This window comes from Physeter macrocephalus, chromosome 16 (genome assembly GCF_002837175.3).
Source record: "Physeter macrocephalus isolate SW-GA chromosome 16, ASM283717v5, whole genome shotgun sequence".
Taxonomy (NCBI): Eukaryota; Metazoa; Chordata; class Mammalia; order Artiodactyla; family Physeteridae; genus Physeter; species Physeter macrocephalus.
This window is the reverse complement of record NC_041229.1, coordinates 80,199,397-80,216,152: the sequence shown is the minus strand read 5'-3', so window position 1 is coordinate 80,216,152 and position 16,756 is coordinate 80,199,397. Positions and strand designations below refer to the sequence as shown.

At 40.8% G+C, this 16,756-nt stretch overlaps 1 protein-coding gene across 6 annotated transcripts in view; it reads left to right on the top strand.

Moving 5' to 3' along the window:
* The window catches only part of BDNF (brain derived neurotrophic factor), a 179,875-nt gene that overhangs the window by 162,889 nt on the left and 230 nt on the right, over window positions 1-16,756 (top strand). For 2 of the 6 annotated variants that reach the window (XR_008619569.1, XM_055091436.1), the window contains one exon: window positions 9,753-10,712. The exons of 1 other annotated variant lie outside the window; for it this stretch is intronic. The gene's annotated coding sequence lies outside the window, so the exon portion shown is untranslated. Of the gene's footprint in view, window positions 1-796; window positions 1,217-4,683; window positions 4,996-9,752; window positions 10,713-16,756 lie in introns of those variants that run through there. 3 more of the 6 variants (XM_055091434.1, XM_055091447.1, XM_055091437.1) reach the window with 3 other exon arrangements.

Genomic DNA, 16,756 nt, shown 5'->3' with positions numbered 1-16,756 from the left:
AAGTGAGAGAGTGGCATGGACATATATACACTACCAAATGTAAAATAGATAGCTAGTGGGAAGCAGCTGCATAGCACAGGGAGATCAGCTCGGTGCTTTGTGACCACCTAGAGGGGTGGGATAGGGAGGGTGGGAGGGAGGGAGACGCAAGAGGGAAGAGATGTGGGAACGTGTGTATATGTATAACTGATTCACTTTGTTATAAAGCAGAAACTAACACACCATTGTAAAGCAATTATACTCCAATAAAGATGTTAAAAAAAAAAGGCAGTGTGAAAATTGTAAACATAGACTTATTCAGTTATATTTTGTAAAGCTTGTAGAAAACATTTAAAATGTATAAACGAAGAAAAAAGGAGGTGAGGATCTGTCACAGCTCAAACAACGGTTCCACGGCTTTGGAGAGTTAACACTCATCTCCACACCTCAGTTTATCGTCTTCCTCAAGGGGATAAAATAGAGAAAACAAAGAATATGCTACAAGGGCTCAGAATGCTTCCCCTCAAAGCTCATTATTATGACATAAAAGCAGCTATTTATAAAGCAATGTTTAGAATCCTGTTGTTATATAATTAGAACAAATCACATTCTGTTGTTCTCCATTTATTGAAAATCAAGGGGAAATCCAATTCTGAGTGGTTGATTGATTCCCAAAGGACTTGTGATGCCGTCTTTTATTTCACAGCCCTGGCAGCCACATTCAACCTATGCCCCAGTGAAAAGAATATAAATAACATGCATAGGAAATGAAAGAACTATCCAAGAAGAAATTTTTCTTATATGCTTTCTTTTCCAGTCCTTTTCTTGGGGCTTTGAAATGGTCCTCAACTTACCAGGACCAACAGAACTTCAACCTTTGAAACACAAGGCAGGCTACACCATGTAGCTAGTGTACATAAGCAACATTTGCCACCTCAAAATGTCTCTTTGGGGACTTCCCTGGTTGCACAGTGATTAGGGATCTGCCTGCCGGTGCAGCGGACATGGGTATGATCCCTGGTCCGGGATGATCCCACATGCCGTGGAACAACTAAGCCCATACGCCAAAGCTACTGAGCCTGTGCTCTAGAGCCCATGAGCCACAACTACTGAGGCCACGTGCCACAACTACTGAAGCCCGTGCACCTAGAAACCGTGCTCCCCAAGAAGAGTAGCCACTGCAATGAGAAACCCGCTCACCGCAAGGAAGAGTAGCCCCCGCTTGCCGCAACTAGAGAAAGCCCACGCGCAGCAACAAAGACCCAATGCAGCCATATATAAATAAATAAATAAATTTATAAAAAGGAAAAACTTAAAAAAAAGATGTCTCTTTGGCATGTGGATTATTTCAAACTGAAAACAATCAAGACCCAAAAGGCTCAAGAAGAAACTTTGACTTTTCCCCTAACTGCCTAAAGAATGTAGATAGAGGACCTGTCCCAGGCAGGGAGCTGTCACCATAGATCAGTATAGTATGTACTAGATATATAGACAGAAAGGAACCCAGCAAAGTCTGCTTGTTAAAATCCCTCTCGGTGTCCCATCATCTCTGCCTGTCCCAGCAAACATTTGTCTACCAAACATTTGCTTTTCCATCTCCATGTCAATTGCCTTCCTCCCCTCTGAAGTCTCAAACAACTAACCTCAACATCTTCCTTAGTCTTTAGGTGAATATGGTATTTAAGGTGAGAGCTTCAGCCATTTTGGTGAGTTACTCAGTTCTCCTGGGTCTCTTCCCATGTATACATGTTATTAAACTTTTATCTGATTTTCTCCTGTTAATCTGTCTCATGTCAATTTAATTCTTCGACCAGCCAGAAGAACCTAGAAGGGTAGGGGAAAATGTCTTCCTCCCCAACACTAGCTAACAAAGAACAGTAAGCAAAAGATAATACATTTGTAGAAATAAAGCACTTTCATAGCCATTATCTCATTTGATCCTCAGTAACTCTGTGGCATGTGTCAAGGCAGTTATTTCTTATTATCCCCATTATACTTATGAGGAAACTGAGGCTCAGGTTGTAAAGCAAGAAAGTGTGAATGGGGTGCAGTGGGAAAGGGGAAATGTTGACTCCCTCTCAAAGGAGGGAGGTGATGGGCAAGAATGATATTAGAATGACATCAGTTCTCTATGGGGATGGGGCAGTATATAAGAAATGCAAGCTTTTAGCAAAGCAGGGAGTGGCTAATATGGCAGCAGTGACATCCTCGTGTACGCCATCCTCCATGGGTTCCTGTGAGCCTGGGATGTTTTGCAGTTACTTACAAGAATGCAAGCAATGTGATTCATTCAGGCACCATTTAAACTTTAAATTCAGCTCAATGTAAAGACAAAGGAGAATATGCCACAAACCCGGCTGGTTTTAGTGAATATAAAGGCAGATTACCTTAAAAAAACCTTAAATAGACTGCCTTTCTTACCCCACCCTTAGGGAGTGTTGGCTAGAAGAACTTACCTATTGTGCTAGGTAGAATGAGAGAAGGGGAAAAAGAGTAGGGCAGCCCAAAGCCAAAATCAACAACCTTTGTGAATCTGAGCCATCAACTCTTTGCCTAAAGGGGATGAGGGAGGAACCAAGTTTCTACCTTCTTAATGCAGAAATGAGAGTAATTGTTGAGAGAAAAAGGAAAATCTTTTCCTTCCTCCCTCCCCAGAAAAAGCGAGATTAAATAACAGCACAATGGTGCCATTCCAAACCCCAATATCCTAATTAGAAAACAAAAATGACGCGCTTTTAAAAAGAATTTTATACACATTTCAGATCCAAAACAATAACATAGTAGGGTGTCTCCAAACCTGGATCTAATGTGATTACACACAGTAATTAACAATGAATTTGTAACCAGCCCTGTTGGCTCTGTTCAGATGCCAAGGATGGGAATCCAGTGGATCATCAGTTGTGGGTGTAGATCCCTAATCTAAAGGCACTGAAACTTCTGGGTGATGAGAGATGGAGTCCAAATAGCTGCAGAGACTTAAAGGAAAAGAACAAGGCTTTTGAGACTGTAAACCAGCCAGACACCTGGGTTTCTATCTTGGTGCCAGATGTCATCGCTCCTGTCTGCAGACATCTATGGGACAGAATCAAACTCAAGGCCAGTACATTCAGCAAAGCAGAGACTCAGTCCAGCATTCAGCCCTCTGCCAGGCTGATATTAGGCCTGAGGACATCTATCCCAGCCAGGAAAGGAGTGCCAGAAAGCTTGAATTCAGCCTGTCGTTTTGCGTTTGCTGGGACTTGCAGCATCAGTATCAACAGAGAAAATTTTGATGCTGGATGGCAAATTCCTCTAGGCTTGATTTTGAACAAGGCCAAACAGAAAGCCCTCCTTAATGAAGGATTTGGATGATGGATTATGGTCCCATGGTGATCAAACCATTTCAGCCATTCCCATACAGAGGGATCACATCACCATCCAGGGAAGCAGGCCAGCCCTAGGCCAAATTAAAGACGAGGCCAGATCTGTCCTTGGCATGCTCAAAGTCAGTGTCTCTACCCACCTCCCTTCTTTCGACATGCTCCCCCTTCCCTGCCTTCTCCCTGACCTGCACCCCAGCGAGGCCCAAACCCTCCCTACTGCCTCTGGCTCTCCAAGGATCCCTCTCAGTAAATCGGTTATCTGAAAGGAGGCATTGCCCCACCGTGACAACATTTACTGAGCTTCCATTAAGGGACAGACAAAATGCCATATATAAAAAAGATAGGGCTTCCCTGGTGGCGCAGTGGTTGAGAGTCCACCTGCCGATGCAGCAGGGGACATGGGTTCGTGCCCCGGTCCGGGAAGATCCCACATGCCGCGGAGCGGTTAGGCCCGTGAGCCATGGCTGCTGAGCCTGCGCTCTGCAACGGGAGAGGCCATACCGCAAAAAAAAAAAAAAAAAAAAAAAAAAAAAGATAAAGATGTGAAAAACTTGCTCTTGATCCTTGATGAGTAGAGCCTTATAATTCACTCAACAACATGCATTGAGTCTCCTACTGTGGGTAGGACATAAGCGCTGGGCATAACCAAGGATAGAGAGGTGAGGAATATGTGTTTTCTACCGCGAAAAATCCCTTGAACTCATGAAAAGACTTAGCACACAAAAAAAGAAAAGACTTAGCACAAGACACGTAGAGCAATGCCATGGGAAGAGCCATAAAGTCTTGGCCAGTTACTGGAAAAGCTTCTAGCCGCTCTCCCTGCTTCTACCTTTGTCCCCTATAATAAAAATAACAATAATAACTAATGCAATATAATATAAATCCATTCACCACTTAGGAGCCAGAGTTTTCATGGTAAAATGTAAATCAGATCATGCCACTTCTAGCTTAAAACCTCCCAGAAGCTTCCCAGGGCACATAAAACAGAATCCCAGCTCCTTCACCACAACTGAAAAGGTGCTGGATGGCTGCCCACCCCCCATCTTTCCATTGTACTCACTTCAGACACATTGGCTATTTTTCTCTTTCTCAGACGTTCCTGCCTCAGGACTTTTGTTTTTGCAGTGCCCTCTGCCTGAAATTCTTTTCCTCCAGATTTTTGCTTGGCTGGCCTCACTTCATCGTTCCAGACTCAGTTCAAATGCCCCTTATTCAGAGATGCTCTCACTGATAAGCCCATCTAAGGAGGACCCCCAGAGTCACTCAACAGCTATTCTCTTTTCTTCATGACATACATTACTATCTGAAACTATCTTCTTCTTTTTTTTTATTTGTCTGATAGAAACCTCACACTTAGCAAAACCAACATTGAGCTACCAATTTGCCTTCTCCAAACCTGCTCATCTTCAGTTTTCCCCACCTTGCTTAAAGGCATCTCTGGGGCTTCCCTGCTGGCGCAGTGGTTAAGAATCCACCTTCCGGGCTTCCCTGGTGGCGCAGTGGTTGAGAGTCCGCCTGCCGATGCAGGGGACACGGGTTCGTGCCCCGGTCCGGGAAGATCCCACATGCCGCGGAGCGGCTAGGCACGTGAGCCATGGCCGCTGAGCCTGCGTGTCCGGAGCCTGTGCTCTGCAACGGGAAAGGCCACAACAGCAAGAGGCCCGCGTACAGCAAAAAAAAAAAAAAAAAAAAATCCACCTTCCAATGCAGGGGATATGGGTTCGAGCCCTGGTCCGGGAGGATCCCACATGCCGCAGAGCAACTAAGCCCGTGTGCCACAACTGCTGAGCCTGCGCTCTACAGCCCACGAGCCACAACTGCTGAGCCTGCGTGCCTAGAGCCCGTGCTCTGCAACAAGAGAAGCCACCGCAATGAGAAGCCCGTGCACCGCAACAAAGAGTAGCCTCCACTTGCTGCAACTAGAGAAAGCCCGCGCACAGCAGCAAAGACCCAACGCAGCCATAAATAAACAAATAAATTACTTAATTTAAAAGGCATCTCTGTTCTTCCAATTATTCCAGTGGCTCATATCAAAAACCCCAGAGTCACCCTAAACTCCTTTCTTTCTTTCTGTACCATCCATCCAGAAGCCCTATTTGTTCTACCTTCAATATAACCACTTTTTATATTTCCTATAATATAACTCCCCTAGTGTCTCCCTCTTTTTCACCTGCATTAACCTCTTACCTGGTCTCTCTGCTTCCTCCTGGCTCCCACTTAGTCTATTTTTAACACAGCAGCCGGAGTGATCTTCCAAAAAGAAGTTATTTCCCTCCCCCAAGCTTTCCAGTGACTCCTCATCTTCCTCAGTAAAAGCCAATATTCAGCATCTAGAGACACGTTGTCCAATACAGTAGCCATGGTGGCTACTGAGCCCTTAAAATGTGGCTCATCCAGGGGATAGCAGCGCGGGGAGAGATAAATTAGGAGTTTGGGATCAACATATACACACTTCTATATATAAAACAGGTAAACAACAAGGTCAATATCTTGTAATAACCTTACCTTGTAACAACCTATAATGGAAAAGAATCTGAAAAAGAACACACCCACGTGCACACACACGCGCGCACACACACTCACACACATATATATAACTGAATCACTTTTCTGTATACTTGAAACTAACACAACATTGTAAATTAACCGTATTTCAATCAAAAAAAAAACAACAAACTAAGTCCGTAAAAAAATGTGGCTCGTCCAAATTGAGATGTGCTCTAAGTGTAGAATGCACACTGGATTTCAAAGGCTTAGTATGAAAATAAGAATGGAAAACATCTCATTAATAATTTAAGATTGATTACATATTGATATATTAAAATATTGCTATATTTAGCTAAATAAAATATATTAAAAATAATCTAACCTGTTTCTTTTTTAAATTAGGCTATAGAAATTTCAAAATTACATCTAAAACTCATTTGTAGCTCACATTCTATTTCTATTGGACAGTGCTGGTATGGTTAGTATGTAGTTATAAGCCTGTATGAGATCATCTAGGCAGTGAGAGTAAACAAAGAACAGAAAAAGTCTAAGGATGGAATTCTGGGGACCCTGCAAAATTAAGAGTCCAGGGAGATAAAGACGAACCATTAAAGATGACTGAAAGGTGTCCAATGAGGTCAGAGAAGACTCAAGACTCAGCCAAAATTAAAAATAAATAAATAAATTTATTTTAAAAAAGAGAGAAAGTGAGGGAAACAGAAATGGAGACTGCAAGTATGGGCAATTCTTTGAAGGAGTTTTGCTATAGAGGGGATAAGAGAAATGGGCAGGTGGCTGGAGGGAAACATGGGATCAAGGGAGACTATTTTCATATGAGAAATACAGCATGTTTATATACTGATGGAAATAAATTGATAATGAAGAAGAGAGAGCCTCTCCAAAATTTCTAGAGAAAAATTACCAGAGTAATCTCCTTGAGTAGATGTGGGGTCCTGGGACCTGGTGTACAAAGGGAGGGGTGTGCCTTAAATCGGAACATGGACAGTTGCTCAGGGTAACAGAATGGAAGATGGAACATGGGCATAGATGCAAGTAGGTTTGTAGAAGTGATGGAAGCAGCATATGGAAGGTCGTTTCTGATTGCTTCCATTTTCCAGTGAAAAAGAAATTACGGTTGTTAGCTGAGAATGATGAAGAAAGAGAAAGTGTTGAAAGTTTGAAGAGAGGTTTGAAATCTTGTTTATGAAGTAAGAGTGAATAGACTAGGGAACTGAATTAGAATTGCTGGGCCCACTTGAGTTTAGTGGTTCATGAGTTTAAAGTGAGACCATGGGTAAAATTGGGTGTTTTCCTCCATCCAAGTTCAGCAACCAGAAAACAAGTGCAGAGTCGGAAGAGAGTTGTAAATGACCAGGATTGGAGTTTTGCCAAAGAAGGACAAAGAAATAAGAGAGGTGCCAGGGACTTAGGTGTGTAATGTGAGTGATTATTAGGATAGAATGTAAAATCTATATATAGATAGATTGGATGAGGAGGTAAGTTAGGACATGTGGGAAATGGGGACAGTGAAAAGATGGTAGGACATATGATTTATCTGGTCAAAGTATTTTCAAGTCAGGGTAGAAGGGACAGAGAACTGGAAGGATATGAGGTGGGGGGTCCTAGAGTAGAATGCTTGAGATGATTAAGATATGGGAGGTAGCAGTTACTGATAAGGACAGGGTCGAGGGTATGGGATGAGTGGCCCATTCTGGGGTGGGGGGGGATGAGTGGTTGAGGTTGAGAGAGAAGGAGATCATTAGAGGAGAAGAGGTCATGGAAGTCAGAGACCAGAGTATTGAAATGATCATCTACATGGAGATTGAAATTGCTAAGAACTATCACAGTCATATTATTGGAATGAGTGAGGGTGTGTTCCAAGCTTAAATCTTCAAGGAATGTGGGGAGTGTCCCCAAGTCAGCAGATGACAGCAATAATGAGGGGTAGCTGGTAATGATGCCACAAGCTTCACACCAAAGTTCTGTAAGAGAGAAGAGAACTTGATCTGGTAGAAGCAATGAAAACCAAAGAGACATCTCCCCCACCTCTAGGTCCAGAATTCTATTCCAAATTCACATTCCAAATATAGGTTTTTGATGCCAGAAGCATTATGCTCTAATCCAAAAGGAGGGAGTGTGACTAGAGGCTTCATACTTTAACTCAAAGGAAATACTTATCTGTTGTTGAGACCAGAGACCTTGCATACCACCAGTGTGGGAAAGATGGTTTGGAAAAGGCGTCTTTAAACCATACCTGGGCACTGTCCCATATGTGCAGCTCCTCCTATATAGAACCTTCTTCACATCATCAACAACAAAAATACATAAAAATCAGCACACGGATAAATGTTTACTAATGATTAGAAAAATAAAATTTTACCAGCTACTCTGAATGAGGGATGTTCAGCTCAAGCTCATTGAGAGCCAGCAAGATGACTCAGTGGCTAAGATATGTAGAAATGCTCTTAATGAGTTTTACAATTGTTTCCTTAAAAATGGGATCTTAATAAGCAGGTCGATGTTAAATTAACAACATGGAAGCATTCTAAAGAGCATATTGAAACATGATTTTAGCCCATTCACTCAGGCTTAACGCCATACTCTGGGGGTTTTTTCTTCCTAATAGAATATCATCCATGGGAAGGAAATATTTAAGTTGGGAGATGAGGTTGAAAACAGAAAATTAATGAGAAGGAAAAGTATAGCTTTAACAACAGCCATGCAAATGCAAGGTAGGCCCGGCTCTGCGATCTTTCTGCCATTCACTGGCCTCACCCACGCTTCATGCATTGAATGATCGCTGAGCATGGTTAACATGCCAGGTACTTTGCTACCTGCTGGAGAGTCAGAGAAGAATGAAATACCATTCTTACCCCCTTAGTGAACCTAAGCGTTCACTATCTGATTGGAGAAAACAAACAAGTTAGTAAACACAATACAATATTGGTAACTTGTATAAAGTGCAGTATAGAGAATGGACCATTAGCAGTCAGCTTGAAGGGTGAGCAGAAATTTATTAGACGGAGAAGAAAAGCAAGCCAGGCAGAAAGAAGGGCAGGTAAGCATGAGCTGTTCTGAGCAGCAGGAAAGTAGAACCCAAAAGGAAGGAATGGGAGACGAAATGGCCTATTACAGAAGCATCCAAATCCTTTGCCCCATTTCTTGCCACCATGGCCCCATTTTCACCATCCTGCTCTTCCAACCCCCATTCAATCCAAATATAGTCACCTTCCATGGGAAATCCAAATACAACAAGCATGTTGTGATTTTTGTAAATATTACTCAGCTTTAGAGGCCACGAGGAAGGATCTCACAGTGTAAAATTCAGCAGTGCACCTCTCCCTTATCCTTTTGTCCCTCCTCATCTCACGACTCATCCCATATCACCTCACACCATCTCACCCTGGTCTAATTAAGCAGAATCTCACCTTTCTTCTTCTTCTTTTTTTTTTTTAAACATCTTTATTGGAGTATAATTGCTTTACAATGGTGTGTTAGTTTCTGCTTTATAGCAAAGTGAATCAGTTATACATATACATATGTTCCCATATCTCCTCCTTTGGTAGTGTATATATGTCCATGTCACTCTCTCACTTCGTCACAGCTTACCCTTCCCCCTCCCCATAACCTCAAGTCCATGCTCTAGTAGGTCTGTGTTTTATTTGGCACTTTCTGAGAATCAGAGCCTAACAACAGACAACACTCAAACAAAGGTTACCCTCTCAAAGGAATTTTCTTACTATCTGCTATGAGAGTCTAAGCTTCTCCCTCTGATTATACTTCTAAAATAACAGTTCTAATTGTAGTTCTTCAGCTTTTAAAATCCTCTGATGGCTCACTGTAGCCCAAAGAATAAACCCAAGCATTCAGGAGCCTCCACAATTCACCTCAGCCTAAATTTTCCTTTTTTTTTTTTTTTGGCAGCGTGGCTTGTGGGGTCTAAGTTCCCCGACCAGGGATCAAACCTGTGCCCCCTGCAGTGGAAGCGTGAAGTCCTAACCACTGGACCACCAGGGAAGTCCCCATCTCAGCCTAAATGTTAGCCCTCATTTTCTTCCACATACTCCCCAAGCCCAGGTAGGCACCTACACCCCGTGGAAGCCCTCCTCATTTCCTAAACAGGGCATACATTTTTTTTCCTGCATGGCTTTGCTCATAAAGCCCTCTCTCTGGCATTCCCATTCCCCACTTACCCACTTGTCAACATTCTCATTATTCCTGAACAAATGTTTCCTTCTTGCTAAAGCTGAGTTTCTCAATCTCACACCATTCACATTTTGTGCTGGATAATTCTTTATTGAGGGGGCTGTCCTGCACATTGTAAGATGCTAAAGCAGCATCCCGGCCTCTACCCACTAGATGCCAGTAGCAATCCTCACCCCCATCCCACCATCTGCAGTCGTGACAATTAAAAATATCTCCAGATACTGTCAAACATTCTCTGGGCTCCAAAATCGCCCCTGACTGAGAACCCCTGCTCTTTAAAATTTTCTCTAGTTACCCACCTTGAGAAAGCACTTCACCCCACTCTTTACTACACAACACTACTCAATTAAAACCCCTGCAACAAAAGCAGTAAGAACAGAAATAATAACATTTAGCACATCCTCTTTTGTTTCTGGGGTTGTTTAGATGTCTATCCCCTTATCCCCTTCCACTGGATTTGTGAGTTCTTTGAGAGCAAGATATCTTCCGGGTATCTCTAGGACCCAGCATAGTGATTTACTATAGTGGGTAATCGGGACATATTTGCAAAATTGATGTGATAAGGCTATAGTCTCTGTCTTCTGACTAGCCATTTGATGACCATATCAGTTGAAAGATTAAGAAGCTAATTATTCTAATGCTGTTTTGCAAAGTTCTGTCCATGCCTGGTAAGTTATAAGAAGCATTAAGAACAATGGATTCTGGAGAGTTTGGGGTTTTTTTTGTTTTTTTTTTTAATCTTCATATTTTGGAATGGTTTGTGGTTGAATAAATGTTAATTTTTCAGACTCAATTTACCTTAACATAGTAATGTGTTTCATTTCATTGAATATTTTAGTTTGAGTCCATTTGCAGACTGAATGCTTTTTCAAAGTTTAAATGTAAATATACAATAGTGGGCCAAACTGTAAAACATAGCACTTTGGTAAGTGTTGGTAGAAAGCATTCTGGATTGGTTCATTTGTATAGATTTCATTGTCCAAATTGCTTGAAAGTTCCTTGAGGGGAGGAACACATCTGGCATTTCTCCTCTTTCCCATAGCACTTGCTAAGTAAATTCTTTTGAATTAATTGATTGAAACTTTCTAATGGGAGAAAATAAATCTATTGACCTAGAATCCTCCAGGAATGAAGTTTAGAGTTAAGTTTTAGAAGTTGTGGTATGGTATGGCAAATATTCTAGAGCCTTATCCCAGCATTCTTTTTCCTCGTTTTCCCAAGGGACAGAGTTGAGATTTTGTAACTGGGCCCTTTGTCATTCAAAATAAAATACTTGCCCCAAATTACCTATCTCTGAATTTCTTTTACTTACTTTAAATGCATGGATATTTTGAAGTTTTGTGTTTATATGCATCTGCACCTAATATTAACTAATACATAAATATTTAATTGTAATTCAACAATAGTTTTGAATAAGTGCTATGCCCTAGGTCAGTAGGTCTCAGCAAAGAGAGCACATTACAAAACCATCATAGTTTTCCACAAATACAAATGTTTCTGTCATACTTGAGACTTTCTGAATCAAAATTTATATGATGGTCCTCTGGCATGAAAAAAATATGTATATATATATGTATACACACATGTACATACTCATACACACTGTTATATGTATCAACAAATTAGATAAATTAGATGGCATGAATATATATATTAGTTATATATAATATATAGTGAGTTTGTAGGTATTTGTACAGTTTTTCATAGTGTTCCCTTATACTCCTTTTTATTTCTGTAAGGTTGGTAGTAATGTCCCCTCTTTTATTCCTGATTTTAGTAATTTGAACCTTCTGTCATTTTTTCCTGATCAGTCTAGCTAAAGGTCTGTCAACTTTGTTGATCTTTGCAAGGAACCAAATTTTGATTTCATTGATTTTTTTCATGTATGTATATATTAGAAATATATATATCCTACTTATGTATATATATACTACTTATATATACTACTATATATATTCTACTTCTTGTCTAATCTTTACTTTTTCTTTCCTTCTACTTATTTTGGCTTTAGTTTGCTCTTGTTTCTTGAGTTTCTTAAGATAAAAGTTTAGGTTATTGATTTCAAGTCTTTCCTCTTTTTTAACATAGGCTTTTATAGCTATAAATTTCCCTCTATGTACTGCTTTAGCTGCACAATAAATGTATTCTTTTAAAGCCCTGAAGAGAATTCTGATGTGCATACTTGGCGAGAATATGCTGTATTTCTTTGCCACCATAGATTTTTGTTTGTTTGTTTTCCATTTCCCAGCATGGTTGCCGACCTTTTGAATCCACAAAGCTTTTCTTATAAAGCAAAGTGCCTTGGGTTTGGTTTGGTTGAATTTGCTTGCAGCTCAAAGATTTTTTTCAGTCTTATCTAAAAAGCAAGGGCATGTTTGTTTTACTTGGTCTTTTCTGGGAAGTGAAGACTTAGGTTATATGGGCCCTTTTAAAAAAGCCCTTTCAGTTGGAATTTTACTTCTCTGCTTGTATTTCAACTAAGTGTGTTTTTGGCAGCCCTGACTCAATGTTTATGTCATTTAAGCAGAGGTCAGCTAATAGTGAAAGCTTCCTGTGCTACCATAAACCCTCTCCCCTGGCCTCTGTACTTTGTTATTTGCCTTGCTTTGCCCATGATTTGGCAGCATTATCACCCATTCCACGTGACAAGTGACATCATTGCTATAATGAGAATTCCAAGCAGCACCACTGGATCAAAGCCCATCTGTGTGCTTGCTCCCACACTTGACAAAACAAATTCCAAATTCATTCAGCATGCCAGTGCCATTTAGTCACTGTGACATATCCCAAATTTTGGACTCTGTGCAAAAACCAATCTGTGCCCACAGAATTAATCACGGAACACATTTTATGACGTTTGACAACAACTTAAAAGGTTCTCATCTTTGGCAGGTGGCTCTGCCAATCTGCAAGTATGTGCACGACAAATCCTGAACAATATATTGTATAGCTGAAAATACATTGTGCAGGATGAACACCCTGGAGAGAACCAGAGTGAGTCCAAACAATTCTGAAGTCTGTCTCAGTGACACATAAGCCAGACTGCTGTCTTGTGAAGGAGGGATGATGGCCTTAGGTACACATAGAAAGCCAAAGAAAAGGCAACAGCTCGTGTGCCAGTAAATGCTGAGAACATTGGCACAATTGCCTGTGTTGGCAGGACCAAGAGTTTGAGATGGCTAATTTAAGCGACAAGATCCTGGCAAACAGATTTATTTAGGGGAAGGGTGCGTCAGGAAGATGCCAGAAAAATACATCAATCTGTGCCTTTACATGTAGTGTAGAGTGATGATGAAACAATTGACATTAAAAAAGTAAACCCTTACACTTTAACATAACCTGCAACTCATTTTAACAAGTAGGGTTTACCTTAGATTTCTGGTATTCTGTGATGGGGTTTTGTGTTCTGAGCTGAGATCTGTGACCAAGAAAAATTCCCCTCAAAAGGTGTTCTTGTAGAGATTTCCCCATATTGTGGTGTTTAGTTGATTAGACCAAGTGTTTTCACATATTGTTTTTGGGGTTTTTTTTGCGGTACGCGGGCCTCTCACTGTTGTAGCCTCTCCCGTTGTGGAGCACAGGCTCCGGACGCGCAGGCTCAGCGGCCATGGCTCACGGGCCCAGCCGCTCCGCAGCATGTGGGACCTTCCCGGACCGGGGCAAGAACCCGTGTCCCCCTGCATCGGCAGGCGGACTCTCAACCACTGTACCACCAGGGAAGCCCCACATATTGTTTAATTTATTTAAAATGCAGGCTACTTCACATTTGACAAGATCATTCACTTCAAATAAAGAAAGCCATTTATCAAAAATTTTACTTTTCTGAGGAGTATATTATAGAAACTCGGTTGGAAAAAGAAAGAAAACTGAGACTTTAATTGTACTAGTAGAAGCCTGAATAGGTCCTTTTGCATAAGAGTAATGTTTTACTCTGTTATAAGATATAACTCTTTTAAATATCTATTCTATATAGTAGTGCCTATTTGTATATGGTTCAACAGGCAATGAAATAGTAAAACATTCCACCTGAAGTGTCTGACTTCCTCATATTACTTTCCACTTCCCTAGCTTCCCTAGACAGCCTTCTACCCCCAATTTTCCCTACCCACTCCAGTTTTCTCTTAATTGATGCTGTCTTAGTACATTCTATTTGCAATGTCTTGGGTTAAGAAAGTTTTCATACCTGCATCATACTTAGGACTTTCATTTCTTATACAAAGATGACATTTGCATAATTTAGCTTTCACTGGGATTTGTCTAGACTCAGGCTTCCTATTCCAATTTGAGTGTTCCTCTCCATCTCTGAAGCAGGAAGTAATGCGAGGAAGCAACAGGTGAAGAGGAGTTCTTCCACAGGAAGAACAATTCTCGATTAAGAAGCTGAGTGATTTAATAACCTGGCAGAGGCATAAAAGCAAAAGCAGGTCTGCCTCATTTGTGCTCACAATTGCCTCCTTTGAGATGCGGGACAGCGATGTCTTCTCGTCCAGTAAAGTGAAGAAGTTGGAACTCTCTAGATCTCTCCTAACTCTAATTCTCAAAGATACATGAATTAGGAGGGGACATTTTAGGAGATCTCTCCTTACAAATTAACTGATTCTTTCATTTACTTTGTATGTCGAATATAAATGGGTTCTTAATTAATTGAATCATATTTTCCCTGTTCAGAAGTAGCTCCTAATACTTTTTCTTCCTTACCTATGCTTCAAATAATTAATGATTTGTAATGTTCTGAGTCCTTAGAATATGACTTTTCATTTTTTTATTCCCTCTGCAAACTTTGAGGATCTTCTAATTATCCCTGGAATTGTGAAATTTCATGATTATTATGTGTATTAAAAAATTACCAAGGATAGGGAAAGAATCATTCACAAAGAACAAAGCAAACAATCCACAATCCCAGTTCAAAAGAATAGTTCCTATTCCCACCAATCAGAGTAGAACCACATAATTCATGGGGCATGAGGTAAAGAACTTAGAAGGGTATTTCCTCAGTGGTGGGACACCATTAGCCCTTCACAAAAGAATGAACTGGTTCCACTTAACAGACCTTAAAATCAAGCTTCAAAAAACAAAATTATTTTCAAGTGTTCTGTCTGCATTTCAAAACAAATCTCAAAAAATATTTATAGGAATACAAAAATATCCAGCACCCAAAAAAGTAAATTTCACAATGCTTAGCCTTATTTAGTTAGTTACCAATCATGCAAGAAGCAGGAAACTATGAGCCACAATGAAGAGAAAAATCAATCAATAGAAGCAGTGCCAGAAATAGCACAGATGATAGACTTAGTAGACAAAGACATTAAAATTGTCATTATAATCTTATTCTATATGTCCAGGAAGCTAGAGGAAAGATTGAGCATGTTAAGTGAGAACACAGAAAATGTAGAAACACCCCCCCACACACACACCACTAAATCAAACTGCTAGAGATAAAAACGACAATATCTGAGAGGAAAAATGAACTAGATGGGATTAACAGAATATTAGATGTTGAAAAAAGGAAACAGAGAAAAGCTTGAAAAACCGAAACGAACAGAGCATCAGTGAGCTGTAGACGATGTCAGGCAGAGGAATATACGTGTAAGTGGAGTTATCAAAGGAGAGGAGCTGGAGGATGGAGGAAAAGAAAATACTTGAAGAAACAGCTGCAACGTCTGCGTTTGTCTTTCTCCACGTGGTATTATTCTCAGTGCCTAGCAAGGTGCCTGGAAGATATTAAGCGTTTAATAAACATTTCTTGAATATCTGTGGCAACAAATGACAGCAATGAATAAGAGATAAGTACATGAATGCTTTTGCAGGATATAAGGGCCATTAGGGACCAAAGAAGGGGAAGAGGATGGAAAAAGGGAAGCTTAGTAGAAGTGGCATGTCTTCTGCAGCCCTGGAAGATGGGTTCAGTTTGAGGATGTATACAGCTTGGAGAACCAGAATGCGGAAGGGCATTCCACGTAATAAGGACATAAATGAAGACTTGGAAGAAAGAAGAAACATGGTTTTGAATATTCTGCCTCTATTGGAGTGGTTATTGCATTGGAGGGATAATGTGAAATGAGGTTAGATAGATGAGTTAGGCTCAGAGTATGCAAGGCTTTAGAAACAGGAAACGAGGAGAAGCCATTGAAAGTTTTTGTACAGAAAACTTTGATGATGGGATCAGGGTTCAAGGGGGAGAAGAGAGTATAATGGTGGCATTCGGATGGATTAGAAGAAAACATTATAGTTGAATGGAAAGGGTGGCTCGGGGGCAACCAGGAGGTTGTTAAAACAGTCCTGTCATGAAGTGTTGAAAAGCTGTTTGTCAGCATAGACTAGCGCTCAAATAAATGTTAGTGGAATCTGAATACTGGGCAAATTAATATTTCACTTAAACTAAGCTCTAAAACTTTTCTTGGTTTATGAAAATTTCAAAAGTGGCCCTAAGAATCTCTAATGTATTAAGAATCTTATTTGCTTCCCAATATTTCATTTACATAAGATTTTGGATCAGCTTTTTAAAATTGTTGCTTTGGGGTGCACCTAAGTGTCTTGCTCACCCAGGTATGTTTCATGCTTTTTTTTTTTTTTTTTTTTTTTTTTGTGGTATGCGGGCCTCCCTCTGCTGTGGCCTCTCCCGTTGCGGAGCACAGGCTCCGGAGCGGCCCTGGCTCACGGGCCCAGCCTCTCCGCGGCACGTGGGATCCTCCCAGACCGGGGCGCGAACCCGGTTCCTCTGC